This window comes from Pteropus medius, unplaced genomic scaffold, assembly GCF_902729225.1.
Source record: "Pteropus medius unplaced genomic scaffold, Ma_sr-lr_union100, whole genome shotgun sequence".
Lineage (NCBI taxonomy): Eukaryota > Metazoa > Chordata > Mammalia > Chiroptera > Pteropodidae > Pteropus > Pteropus medius.
In genome coordinates this window covers 1,483,799-1,496,265 of record NW_024356248.1, presented here as the reverse complement: position 1 = coordinate 1,496,265, position 12,467 = coordinate 1,483,799, and the positions used below count along the sequence as shown (strand labels likewise).

The following is a 12,467-nucleotide window of genomic DNA, read 5'->3' as shown; positions in this document are numbered from 1 at the left end:
TCACCCACACAAAATGGCGGCGGCAGCGTCATCCAGAAGCCTGTCTGGGAAACTTATGTGGAAGATGCTATAAATCACAAAGCGGCTCGCCCAAAGCTCCGCCCTAAAACGGCTTACACATCCAGAAATTAGTGAATCGATCAATAAGTCCAGGCACACCGATCACCTCCTGTGTGTCCCACACTGTCCTGGACCCTGGAGAGCAAACCGGCAAGGGACAGACAGGACGCAGCCCAGCACTGAATTACACACCGCATCAGGCTGTAGCCTAACTGCACTCGGGCATCCTCTGAACGTGTACGGAGTGCACTCTGTGCGCCAGATGCGCTGATTTAAGATGCGGTTCTAGGCTCAGATATAAATTAGAAGCAAGGTGACCAAATAAGCCTCAGAATGTTCCAGAAGGCTTAGGAGACTTTTAGAGGGAATGAAATATAAATGGGGTCTTGAAAGCACTCGAGTTTGTCTCCGAGGACAGGATTACGTCACTTGGAAATCTATGGGCACATGTGACCCAACGTCGGGCGGATCCCAATACAGGTGACAATACCACACAGACTCCTGTGTCCCCACCGCCTGAACTCACACCTGCTGCATTTATGATGTGTCCCTTCATCAGCATAGGTGCTTCCAGGAGGTGAGCAGCCTGTTGGCACAGGTGTGAGCCGGGCCAACGCCTCCTCCCCTCCCGACAGGCAGAGGAGCCACTATAGGAAGTCACACTGACCCTCACGACGTGAGACAGCAGAGCCGGAACTTAAACCGGTGCCTCCCCAGCGAGCAGCCCTGAGAAGCCCGCCCTGCAGACAGAAGCCAGGCAGGGCAGGGAAGGAAAAAGCCTTCCGGCCTAAGGGCTTCTCAGATCTCTGAAGCCACCAATCGCCCTGGCACCCCTCTCCTTCCTCCTTGAGTGGGGCCCCATTTCTCAGCCCAGCATCCTGGTGCTGAGCCAGCAGCCGGAGAGGGGGGAGAGCGAACTCACCCTCGCCCACATCTTGGCCCCACCCTCTCTCTTTCCCCAGTGAGTCACTGTGGCCACAACAGCTCCAAACATGCTAAGGGTCACGCCTAAAAGCAGTCGACCAAATGCTTCACCGGCCAGACCCCAGGGCCAGAGGGGCTGGGGCTCCAGTGGACACAGGCAGTTGGCGTCCCTGATAGCTCCTTGGGAGGGAGCCCCAGGCCAGGAGTCCCAAGAAGCACAGCTGGCAAGGCCCAGGAGGGACTTGCTACATGCCTCGACTCAGGCTGCTGCTGAGGAGGGGAGAAGCCATTCTGAGTAGAGAAGGGTCCGCAGCCCCTGAGAAAAGGAGGCATTCGCTGAACCCAAGGCTGCAGGTTGGCCCTAGTGTGGCACTTGCTGGCTTCCCACCAGGTGGGGCTGCCAACCACCCTGCCTGCTCTGGCTCAACGGCCTCCTGGCACAGCCATGAAGGACTCCCCTCCCCTCTCATCTGATCTGGGCTGCTCAGATGGACATGGGGGTGCTGATGGGGGATTCGAGGCCACGGCGGCAAGGGCCTGCTCTCTGCATTTGAGTCCCGGCCCTCAGTCTCTCCCACCCCTGGAGCCTGTACCAAGCCCAGCTGGTCCTTCCTTCTCCTCCCACACATGTCAGGGGAAGCCAGGCTGCCGGCGGGGGGTGGGGGTGGAGGGCTGAGGGCTCTACCCTGCTGCTACCCAAAGCAGGGTCTTTGGAGCTCTGGGGAATTCTGCACATTCGGCCAAGTGTCATGAGCCTTTGGAGATAGAAGAAAGCTTACAGCCGTGCCGTCCAACATGGTAGCCGCATTTCAAGAGCTCAACAGTCTCACACGTGGCTACCAAATTAGACAGCAAGACGCAGAACATTTCCACCACTGCAGACGGGTCTATGAGACCTGTTGTTTACATGTGGGGAAACTAAGGTCCAGAGGTGAGAACAGGGGAGTATCAGGGCCCTAGAACCCAGGCCTGCTAGCTGGCCGCCAGTGCTCCCCCCGACACTGGTTCACAGTATCCTTAGTGCAGGGACAAGCAGGGCTGGAGTGGAGACCCTCTGGGGCAGAGCGGCCACTCGGAGGGCAGAAAAGGGAGACAGGGAGGCCACTCCAGCTGCGAGGCTGAGAGGACACATCTGAGGTCGCAGGGACAGTGTTAATTCAGACCAGAAGACAAGAGGAGAACAAGGCTGTCCTGTCCGTTTAACACGCATCGAGGATGTGCAGAGAAGCAGGCCTCTCCCGTGCCACCTCCCTAGACAGGGAGCGACACCTGGACAGATCCAGGAAGCAGACTCCTTGCCCTGGGCGGACGGTCTCCAGCAGATGTGACTTCCAAAGAAGCATTTCCCTCCCCTCCCCTCAGCTTCCCAGGGAACAGAGCCCCTTCTTCTCAAAAGCCAGCAGGAAGACAACCAGGGAGGGGGCTCGGCCTGATGGCCGCAGTGGTCAAAGACAGGCTTGCGGCCAGCATCAGCGTCGAGATGACAGGAACCGATACACACATGTTCTCCAAGAGACAGGCTGCGGGCCTCAACGCCTCCATATCCCAAACCTGAGGACAAGCTGCACACCGGAGAAGCACAAGTTTGCACAAATGTCCAGCACCGGACAGACACAAGAAATGCCACTCCAAGGGATGGAGAAGCGCTCCCACCCATCATGAGGACACTAACAGTAACGAAACTTCCAGCCCGCACGGTGGCCTGCCCACGAGCGAAGCGACCCAGCATATACGCAGGCCAGGGAGAAGCAGTCCCCATGTCGTGGAGAATGAAATGACTCACCACCAGAGCTAGAAACCGCCACCAGAGGGAAAGCCCCAACGCTTACAAACCGGCACAAGGGGTTGGGATAGTCAAAGAAAAGACACACACCTAGAGGGGCGATCTACGCTCATCACCACTCGCCAGACATCAAAGAGGAAGAGAAAGCTCCACGTGGACAGAAAACCCCCAAGCCCCAAGCCCTGGCACTCCTGCCGTGCGCGAGGCACTGTGCTCTAAGTTCCACGCCCGGGGTCTTGTTCAGTTCCCAAACAACCCTATGCGATTATAAATTAAAATGCTTATTTCAGAGATGCAGACACAGGCCCCAGAGGTGAGATGACGTGCCCAGGTATATGAGACAGGGTTGAAATGCAAGCCCGGGGTCCTGTGACACCCAGGCCAATGGTCTTTACCCAGGTAGGGGGACGAAGGCACAAATAAATATACACACAGGATGAGAAACCACAGAGAAAGATGCACAAGAGAGATACGCAGAGGAGAGAAACCCGTGCTGGAGGGAGGAAGAGTGAGAACTAGAGAGACACGCCCACAGGAAGATGGGCCTCATCCTGGTCCAGCCTGGGGACATCAAACCCAGAACGGGCAGCGAGCGTCCCAGGCATCCCGGAGGCCTGGATCTGAGGGGCCTTAGGTTCTGAGGCTCATGGAGTTTCTGTCCCCGGGGTTCGGAAGTCCGGAGCTGCCCAGAACCCAGCTTGCCTAGAGACTCTCTTTGGCCCCATAAGATATTTGGACAAGGGAATCAACCCCTTGTCCAAAGCCAGGCGCTGGCAGGGCAAGGCGAACATTTTCACTCGCTAGAAAAATGGGAACGGCCGAACGGCCGTAACAGGCAGGCCCTCGATCCCAAAGGAGCAAGGAGAAACCCAGAGGCGAATCTCTTCCAGGGCTGAAGTTTTCAAAAGGACCTCTACGTAGGCAGCTGCCAGACCTCTGTCTGGGGGGAAAAGAAAAAAAAAACAGGCCCTGCTCTAACTGGGGGAGAACTGCGCAGTCATCTCCAGAGTCTGAGCTGGAAGCAAGAACGTTCACACTCAGCTGATTCCGGGAGGTACACCCCGGGCGGCGGTGGGATTATCAGGGGGAACACCCTGTAAGACGTGAGAGACACGCGCACTGGAGAGACATTCAGAAAAAGACACACAAGGATGCGCACACACTGCGTGCACACAGAGATGCTGTGACCCTGTTCCCTATTCTTCACAGCCCAGAGCTGGCCACAGCCACCGCCTTCACCTGCTCACAATAAACACCTGTCCGGGCAGCGCCATGCCCTGCCCATCGTGACGGGCGCCTACACCTGTTAACCTGGTGCCCAGGGTCTCTATCTCCCTCCGCCTGTGTGCACCTGCCTATCTTGCTCCCTTGCCCAGCCCATGATGCACCAGGAGGAAGTTTTTCCAGCCTCATCACCCAACTCTCTCCACCTCTCATCATCCAGCTGAAGTTTTCTGTCTGGACTTCCAGGCCTGCCCCACCCCCACCCCCCAGCCAGCTGCTGCTTTCTGGGCTCCGCCCTGCAGCCTTTGCCTACCTTTCCCCTAACCACTGGAGCTTCCTCCCACTCCCCCAGCACGAGCTGCTCTGAAGCCCAGGAGTTCTCAGTTCTCACTTCCAGTGGGGAGGAAGCTTCTCCCTTCCTCCCCTGACCAAGAGGGACTCTCCCCTTCCTTGTGACAGGCGGCTGGGGGTAGCACTACATTCTCCAGCCACAAGTCCCCACACCTGGCCACAGAGCCAGGAAGGGTGGGCCTTCACCCAGAATCTCTGGGATTAAGATATCAACTCTGTCGGTGGCTCCCTCAACAGGGAGCAGGGTGAAGAACCGCTGGCTCTCCCGGGAGTGGGGGCAGGGGGCAGATTACAGCTTGAGAGGTGCCCACCCACCAGACCAGCGCCTCCACCATGGCCCCAACTGCAGCTCAGCTCTCCGCCCAGCGGTCAGGCCACGCCAGTGCAGGGTGACCAACTGCCAAAGAGCCATCCCCAGCCCCGCCAGGACACAGATCAGCTCCAGGCACTTCCCCTTCCCCTAGAACCTCCGCTCCGGCCCCCTGGGACAGGGCAGGATGCCCCACCCAGACCGCCCCTGAGCAGCCCCTCTTTCAGCCAGGGCCTCAAGCCCAGGGCTTGTCCTCACCCTCCTGCACACACACTCCAGGACCGGGAACCTGTCCAGGAAGGAGGAACTTACTTCAGTCCTTACTTACAGGCCCTGCAGCCCCCACGAAACCTCCACCGCCAGGGCAGAGTCCCATCGCTGTCCCCTGCCCCATAAGCCCCAGACGCAAGCAGAGGTGGCACCTCCAGACCCACTGCAATGCAAGACCACCGTGCACAGACGGAGGGAGACCCTTTCACAGGTTAATGACACACACCTCGCTGCTATGAGCTAGCGGACAATGACCCAAGGCCACAGTGAAACACTGACCCCTGGACCCAGGCCGTCCAGCTACAACCACCCAGCCGGCTCCCTGATGGGAACTAAGGCCAGTGAAAAGGAAGAGAAGAGTGTTTCACTGCTCCACCGAAACACTTTCCCGCTGTGGCCCACCCAGGTGGCCACGAGCCCAGGGAAGTGGCAGCTCCCTGCGTGCCTGGGTAAAGCCATCGGGGGCAAAGAGAGAGTAGAAGGCCCTAGACACTCGCCACCACTGCCATCCAATGCAACAAAACATTCTAAACCCTCTCCGGTGGCCACGTCCCTTCCACATGATCAGCCCAGCTCCAGGGAAAAACTTGGGGGCGGCTGGGAGTGGGGGGCGAGTTCCTGTCAGGAGTCTGACTAGCTCTCCCAGTCTGCTCCTCTGTCTGTCCCCAGGCAGTTCCCAAGTTCTGAGGAAGGTGGTGACCACACCCCAGCGCCCCACACAACCTTCCGCCCCCGCAGCTTTGCTCCAACCCCTCAAACCAGCTCCTCAGGCTCTGGGTGGTGAGCCCTGCCAGAGCCCAGCCAGCCAATTGCAAGTCGAGCCAAAGAATCCGGCCTGGTGGTGCCCGGGCACCCCCACCCAGGGCCTCTCTGGGGCTGAGGTGACCCTGAGGACCCCCAGCTCATTCTCTGCCCTTGACCGATGCTGGCCTCCTCCCCCACAGGTCTCCCACGGTTCACCCTCTCATGTCCCACCCTAGGCCTATAGCCTCGTCCCCGGAACCAAGTCTGGCTAGTCAAGCCCTCAGCTCTGTGGGGTGGGCTCCTCAAGGAGCTGCCCAGACCAGGACCCCTGAATCGCTGCTGGGGGGTTCCATGTTGGCAGCACTAAGCCTCGAGTGATTCACGTGTGTCCTTGTTCCCTCCAATGTCCCTGAACATAACATCTTAAGGACAGGGCTTTAGAGACATCCCCAGTCTCCAACTTCAACCTCCCAGACCCTGCATCCTCTGCTGGCCCAGCTCTCAAGGTCCCAGAACCTCCCCCACACCCCTCATCCCACAGCTCACAGCAAGGAGGGCAGTGCCCCCTAAGCCTGGGGGGCTCCCTCTACTCCCCACACTTCACACTCACCCACCATGTGCTGGCCCAGACCATCATCCCAGTGGGCAGAAGAGAAGGAAGCTTCCCCATTCAGCTTCAGAAAGGAAGTGAGCGCCACGCCCTGCCTCAGGGGTTTCCCTGAGCGGCCAGCCCCTCGCTCAGCCAGGGCTGGAAAACCAACCTATTCCCCTGGTACAGACCCAACAAAGGTGTGGAGGCCGTGAAACGCCTTCCAAGGCCTCTTCAACCTCTCCCTCTCTCCCCTTCCAACTCCCTTGCCCTCACATATCAGCACAGCCCCCCACGGCATCACTGCATCCCACAAAAACCAACCCAATCCCTCCCTACCATGTGCTAAGCTGTGCACAGAGAGTCATGTGATCCCTGAGATCAGAGGCTGGATTCTGAAAGACGAAACTTTCAGAACTAGTTATTGGGGACCTGATGCTGTGCTGCGAGCATACAGGCAAATATCGGGGTCTCTTTTCTCCATAAACCCCGGGTCATTCTCTAAGAGACCCCACTACCAAAGGAAGATCTGGTCCCGTCTTTCCACGAATTCCCTCCACAGAGCAGGGAGCTCAGCAGTGACTGCAGGCTCCCTGGGGGCACCTCCCCACTGCCTCTCTGTGGCCACACCCTGTGAAAGGTGTGAGCACACAACGCACACAATTCTCCGTGGCCACACTGTGCAGAGGCGCCAGAGTCATCGCCCGCCTGGTGCTGGGGCCCAGCTAGAGCTGTGAGATTCCCGATCTACACACTCGGCTCCCCTCCCACGGAGGGAGACAGCCAGCCCTACTCAAAGCCCAGGTGTCCCTCGTGGCCAGGGCGCCAAGGGGCTGCACCCCCACATTCCCAGCCCTGGCACCGAGAGGGGCGCCCAGCCCTGCCAGGAGAGGGCCAGGCCCTCGCACACCGAACACCCTCTCCCTGCATGGGAAAGCCTTATATAACACAGTTCGAACACACCCTAAGCACACTGCCTTTCCAACTCCACGGCGCGACCTGGCCCCCCGGCCCTCCTGGAGCGCGCCATCCGACCCGAGGGTTGCAGAGAGCTCAGCTCAGAGTGCTCGGCCGAGCCCGGCTCCTGCCCCCACCTCCCACGCACAGCCCCTTCCCCCTCCCCTTTGCCCCTCACCACTCCTCCCCGAGTTCTGGTTTGAATTAGTCACCGGCTCCAACCACCACATTCCTCAGGCTGCTGGCGCCAATCCAGGCGCTGGGGCGGGGGCCATCCCGCCCGGGCGGGTTTGGGAGTGAGGTGGGGGAGAGAGCACCGCCTCCGGAGGGGAAGGGGCGGTCCCGAGGGCTGGGCCGCGGTGCAGCACCCCCCCTCCCCGCCCACCCCAGTGCAGGAATCTCCCTAATTATGTCCCCCACCCCGCTCCCACCCGTCCCGCTGGGAGGCGAGCTGCAAACTTCGAGGCTCCGCGGTCCTAGAGAAGAGAGTTTTCGGGAGCGGGGGACACAGAGGGGCAAGACTAGGGTGGGGCGGCTGGAGGGGGGCTGGGGGACCGCCAGGAACAAGAGAGAGAGAGCCCAGTGGTGCAGAACTGGGTGGGGCCGGGAAGACTCCCGCGGCGAAGTTTGGGGCTGAGGTGTGGGGAGCGGGGAGGGACAGTAGAGGGGCGCACAGCGCAGGGGCGCCCTGAGGGGCTGAGGGGCTGAGGGGCCGAGGCGGCTGGCGATCTCGGAAACTTCTCCAGTAAACACGGAATAGCAATGGAGCAGCGCGCTGAGCCACCGCCCCATGGAGGAGGGGGTGGGACAGGGCCACCAGGGGCCACCAGACCAGGAACGCGACGCTCTGCCTTGCAGCGGAGCCAACAATCAACCCTCGAGAGAAATACAGACTGGAACAAGGCACGCTTTGGAGCGATTTTCCAACTTTGCCCAACTTGCGCCTCAACTCCGGAGGCAGAACACTAGGCTCCCAAGGCGCGACGCGTCGCCTCCGCGCGCGGCCCGGGGCTGCCCAGCTGGTTCCAAACTGTTTGAATCCTCAAAGTGACACCCACCAAAGCGCCTCGCCCAAGCCATGCAACGCACCTCCCTCACCCGTTCCCAGTGTCCTGTTCCCCGATCGCGCCGCGATGCGCCGGGCGCCCCTACCTGTGCGCTCAGCCCCAGGGCACAGCCATGGCCCGCGCGGGGCCCGAGGTCGCGGTGCTGCGGCTGCTGCAGGCGGCGAACCCCGGTCGGGGCGGGTCCGGCAGGGCGGGCGGTGCAGTCCCCGCGGCAGAGCTGCTCCGAGTGGCCGGGCCCGCGTCCGCGGAGGCGGCTCTTGTAACTCCGGCTGCGGCGGGCGGGTCTGCCCCGAGCTGTGGGGAGAGGGCGGGGCCGGGCGGGGCCGGCGTGGGGCTGGGACTGCGAGCAGGGGCGACGCAGCAGGGACCTGGGAACGTACTGCTGGGGGCTGAGGGGAGGGGACGCGGGGACCAGGGGGCGCGCACGTCCGAGGTACTGCCTTCCCCCGTCCCCCGTCCACTACCCCTGGTCAAGGCCCCGCCTGGCTCTACCCCCAAGGTATGCAATGTGCGGCTTCACCAGCTAAAACCTCGTTGGAGCTCCCTGAGGCTCATGCTCCCAGCTAGAACTGCGAATCCGAACAGTTTGCGGAAAGAACCGAGGGGTTCAGACAGCGGCTGGGGGCCTCGGGTGGATCAGCCGCGACCTCCTGCCTGACACGGACCTTTCGAGTTTCCTCTCGACACGGGAAACTACACTTCAAATCCTAGGCCCCATCTCCTCCCTTGCTTCCCAAGCTCCAGGCAGGCGCGCCCATTTGTTGCCCTCCCTCTTTCCGGGGACCCCTCAGCTCCTGCCCCCACAGAACCGGCTTGGAAACGCTAGCCCCACCTCCTGCTGCTCCTGCTGCTGCAGCGACACGGGAGTCAGGCCTGCAACCTTTGGAGCAGCAGCCGGGGCTGCCCACCTCCCTCTCCGGAGTCCCTCAGAGAAGCTGGAGCTCGGGCAGGTCGTCTGTCTACCTGTCATTCCTTCTCAGATCCCCTCTCCGGGTCCCTGCCCCGCCCCGCCCCCACCTGCAGGACGCTTGGTTTCCAAATTTACAGCCATTTCCCACAGCCACTTCCAACTGCCTGGAGATTTTATTAAATGCTTAATGATGGGGTGCGGGGTTTTTCTGGCTACGCCCCCCTCCACGCCCCCGTTCTCTTCTCCCCCATGAATCTCCCATCCTTCCTCTTCCATGGCCGCCTACTTCCCACATCAAAACGGTTTTCCTTCCTTCCCAAACGCTGGAAGACCCCAGCCTGGGACCTGAGAAGACCCTGCCCTGAAAGGAACACCCTCCTTGCTGCAGGGCCGTGCGTGGGCTGGGGCTGAGACCAGAGGCCCGGTCCTCTGAAATGGCAAACATGTTTACAGGCTAAAAATACCCAGCAGCCAACTCTGCTGCCAGCCCTGGGGGCTGTGTCCCAGGTCCAGTTACCGGCACAGGGTACAGGAGATGGGGGAGGGAAGAGACAGCAAAAGGAGCCTGAGACATGCAGACACTTATATATGGGCACAGAAAGGTGGAGACACATATGTAGACTTTCAGACAGGCATAGACCTGCAAAGACACAGAGAAAGCAGCGTTGGGCACCAGCATTTTCTATTCTCATTCTCTCTCTCTCTCTCTCTCTCTCTCCCTCCTCCTCTCTTTCTCTCTCTCTCTCTCCTCACACACACACACACACACACCCCACCCCACACACACACACACACAAATACCCAGATAGTGACACAAACCCACAGCAGAGGCAGTCCCAGCACACATCACAAGCACGGCTGTAGACCAGACTTTCTAAAGAATCACCTCCTTCATTTTGTTCTGCGCACCTTTCCTAGAACCTACATAATTTCAAGAAAAAAAAATCTAAACTTGTCAACTTTGCGATGCTTTTAAAAACTAAGAAAAACAAAAGCTAATTATTTCCTTTACCAGTGGCTTTTAAATTGTCATTTCCTTTTAAATAACGTTTATTCGGTATTTTAAATATGGATCAAGAAGATAAACTAAAGTTGGCCCGTAAAGCCAGGAGTCAAATAACCCTTGTTGACATACTTTAAATAAAATCAATACCTCCCTATGATGAAGAATACACGGAAAGGCAGAAAGGTGGAACAATACAAAGTAACCATCTCCCTTCTCTGCTACCCAGGCCCTCCCCAGAGTGACTACCGTGAGTTTCCCCAAGGATTTTTAACTTGTATCTGGTACCTTGAAAGTGCAACTTTTCCCAGTGCAGATTACAATGGGAGCTGCTTTACACCTTAGCTTTTCAGAAAGTTAGTTATGGTGTGACATATACTACAAAGACATAGGGGATCTGCAGAAAAAGGGCTACTGGAGTTTGCAGGAAGGGGCTGGAGCAGGAAAGGAGGAGTGGGAAGGGTGTGAATGTCATGTCCTCACCTCGGCTTGGGCTCCCTTGGCCCCCCAGGAGTGAAACAGCAAAGCCTAGTGTCTTGGGCTCAGAGCCAAATTATCTACTCCATTGTTTGTTCTGGCCACCCTCTTGGTCAACAGGGAAGAAGGCAGGAGAGGCTGGGTTTTGGAGTAGCTTCAGAGTAGTGATTACTGCCCAGGTACTTTATTCAGGGGTACTGGTTGGGAGGTGGTCCTGGCTCTTGCCTCATTCCAGGGTAGGAGGTAGAGAAGGCGTAACCAAGACCCTACCCCCTAAAAAATTATAATCATGTGTGCTGGAACCAGAGCTGGAGGTTCCCACGTCAGCCTCCTCAGCCCAGGAGAAGGGAATACTTTCAACAGTTTTCAACGATGTAAATGAAGACACACACTTAGAAATTTCTGCCAACCCTTCTTCTGCCCACTGCTTTGGCCTCCCACCCCTCACCCCGCAAAAGCTACTTGAACAGTGATTGTGTCTGACACCGCAGCAGGCACTTTCATTCAGTCCTCACTCACTCTAGAAGGAAATGGTCTCAGAGACAGACAGAGATGTACCTAAAGTCACACAACCCTTAGGAGCAGGACTCAAAGCTCCCACTAGCATCTAAGCTCCAGAGGGCAGGAATAGCTTGTTCTGCTGTATGTCCCACGCCTAGGGCAGTGGCTGGCATGTAGCCATCACTCAAGAATACTTTGTTGAATGACTGAATGAATGAATGAATGAACTACAGGTATAACTGGCCCCAAAGCCTCTGCTCTTTTCACAGCAGCGTCCTGCTCCCCCTACTTCCCTTGAGAGCTTCCCCAGGCTCTCAGCCCCCAAGGAGCAATTACCCCATTTATAGGCTCTCGCACAGCTGCAGAAACATTTACCGTGTCCAGCACTGGGCAGGCACCTGCGGTGCAGGTAAGAGAGAACTTGACAAGATGCACTGGAGGCACTCGGTTCAGAAGGGAATGTGCTCTGATGCCCTCTAACCCTCTGCTCTGTGTTCCTTGCAGGTCCTGTGCTCTGGGGAAATTGGATCTCATGTTTTCTGTCGGGTCGTTTCCATAGTGGTGCACACACACACACACGCGCGCGCGCACACACACACACACACAATTTTGTTAGTTATAAGGAGACCGACATTGCAAAGAAAACCTCTGTCAGGTTTCAGACTCCTCCATCAAAGCAAAGGTTACCCAGGAATCAAGAAGGACTTCCGCCCTCCCCTGGCACTCTAAATCTTCCCCACCTTCGGGGACAAAGTCCCACACCACAGTCCTCCAGACACCCTGGCAAACCCAGGTGAGTTCTAGGACTCGTCATCACTGGGATACCCCAGCTTCCCCAACAGGACTGCTCCCCGGAGGCAGGGGGGTTCCCTGATATGTAAGTATAGTGTGTGTGATGAACCTTAGACTCCTGTTGCCTGGGAGACGTGCCTCTGTTTTGTTCCTATTATGCCTGTTTCCATAGCAACCACAAAGGGGCGCTCTGTGGGCAGGCCCCTTGCCAGGGGATTCCCCTTCCCCTCCCTTCTCGCCGCAGTCCCCTTCTCTGAAATCAGTGTGTCAGAGGGAAGGAAAGGTGCCGAAAGCTCAAAAGTTAACCATGCTTTTAAACTTCGATCCCAGAAAGGAAGTGAAGTCTGTTTGCAGTGTCTTTGAAAGCAGACTTTCCGGCCATGAGGGCCCTTTGGCGTGTCAGCCTTGGGGAGCGTTTGAGATCTCGCTTCCCAGCAATTGCCACCAGTTTGGGCTCAAATAAACTCTTAGAAAATTCAGAAAAGAAAAAAAGAGAAATGACTGT

General features: G+C 58.0%; 1 protein-coding gene across 24 annotated transcripts in view; it reads right to left on the bottom strand.

Annotated features, from left to right (window-relative positions):
- The window catches only part of AHNAK (AHNAK nucleoprotein), a 108,033-nt gene extending 99,480 nt beyond the window's left edge, over positions 1 to 8,553 (bottom strand). For 11 of the 24 annotated variants that reach the window (XM_039860216.1, XM_039860211.1, XM_039860214.1 and 8 more), the window contains exon 1: positions 8,365 to 8,532. The gene's annotated coding sequence lies outside the window, so the exon portion shown is untranslated. Of the gene's footprint in view, positions 1 to 6,276; positions 6,818 to 7,218; positions 7,239 to 8,364 lie in introns of those variants that run through there. The other 13 variants (XM_039860223.1, XM_039860226.1, XM_039860225.1 and 10 more) reach the window with 8 other exon arrangements.
- Positions 8,554 to 12,467: the final 3,914 nt, after the last annotated feature.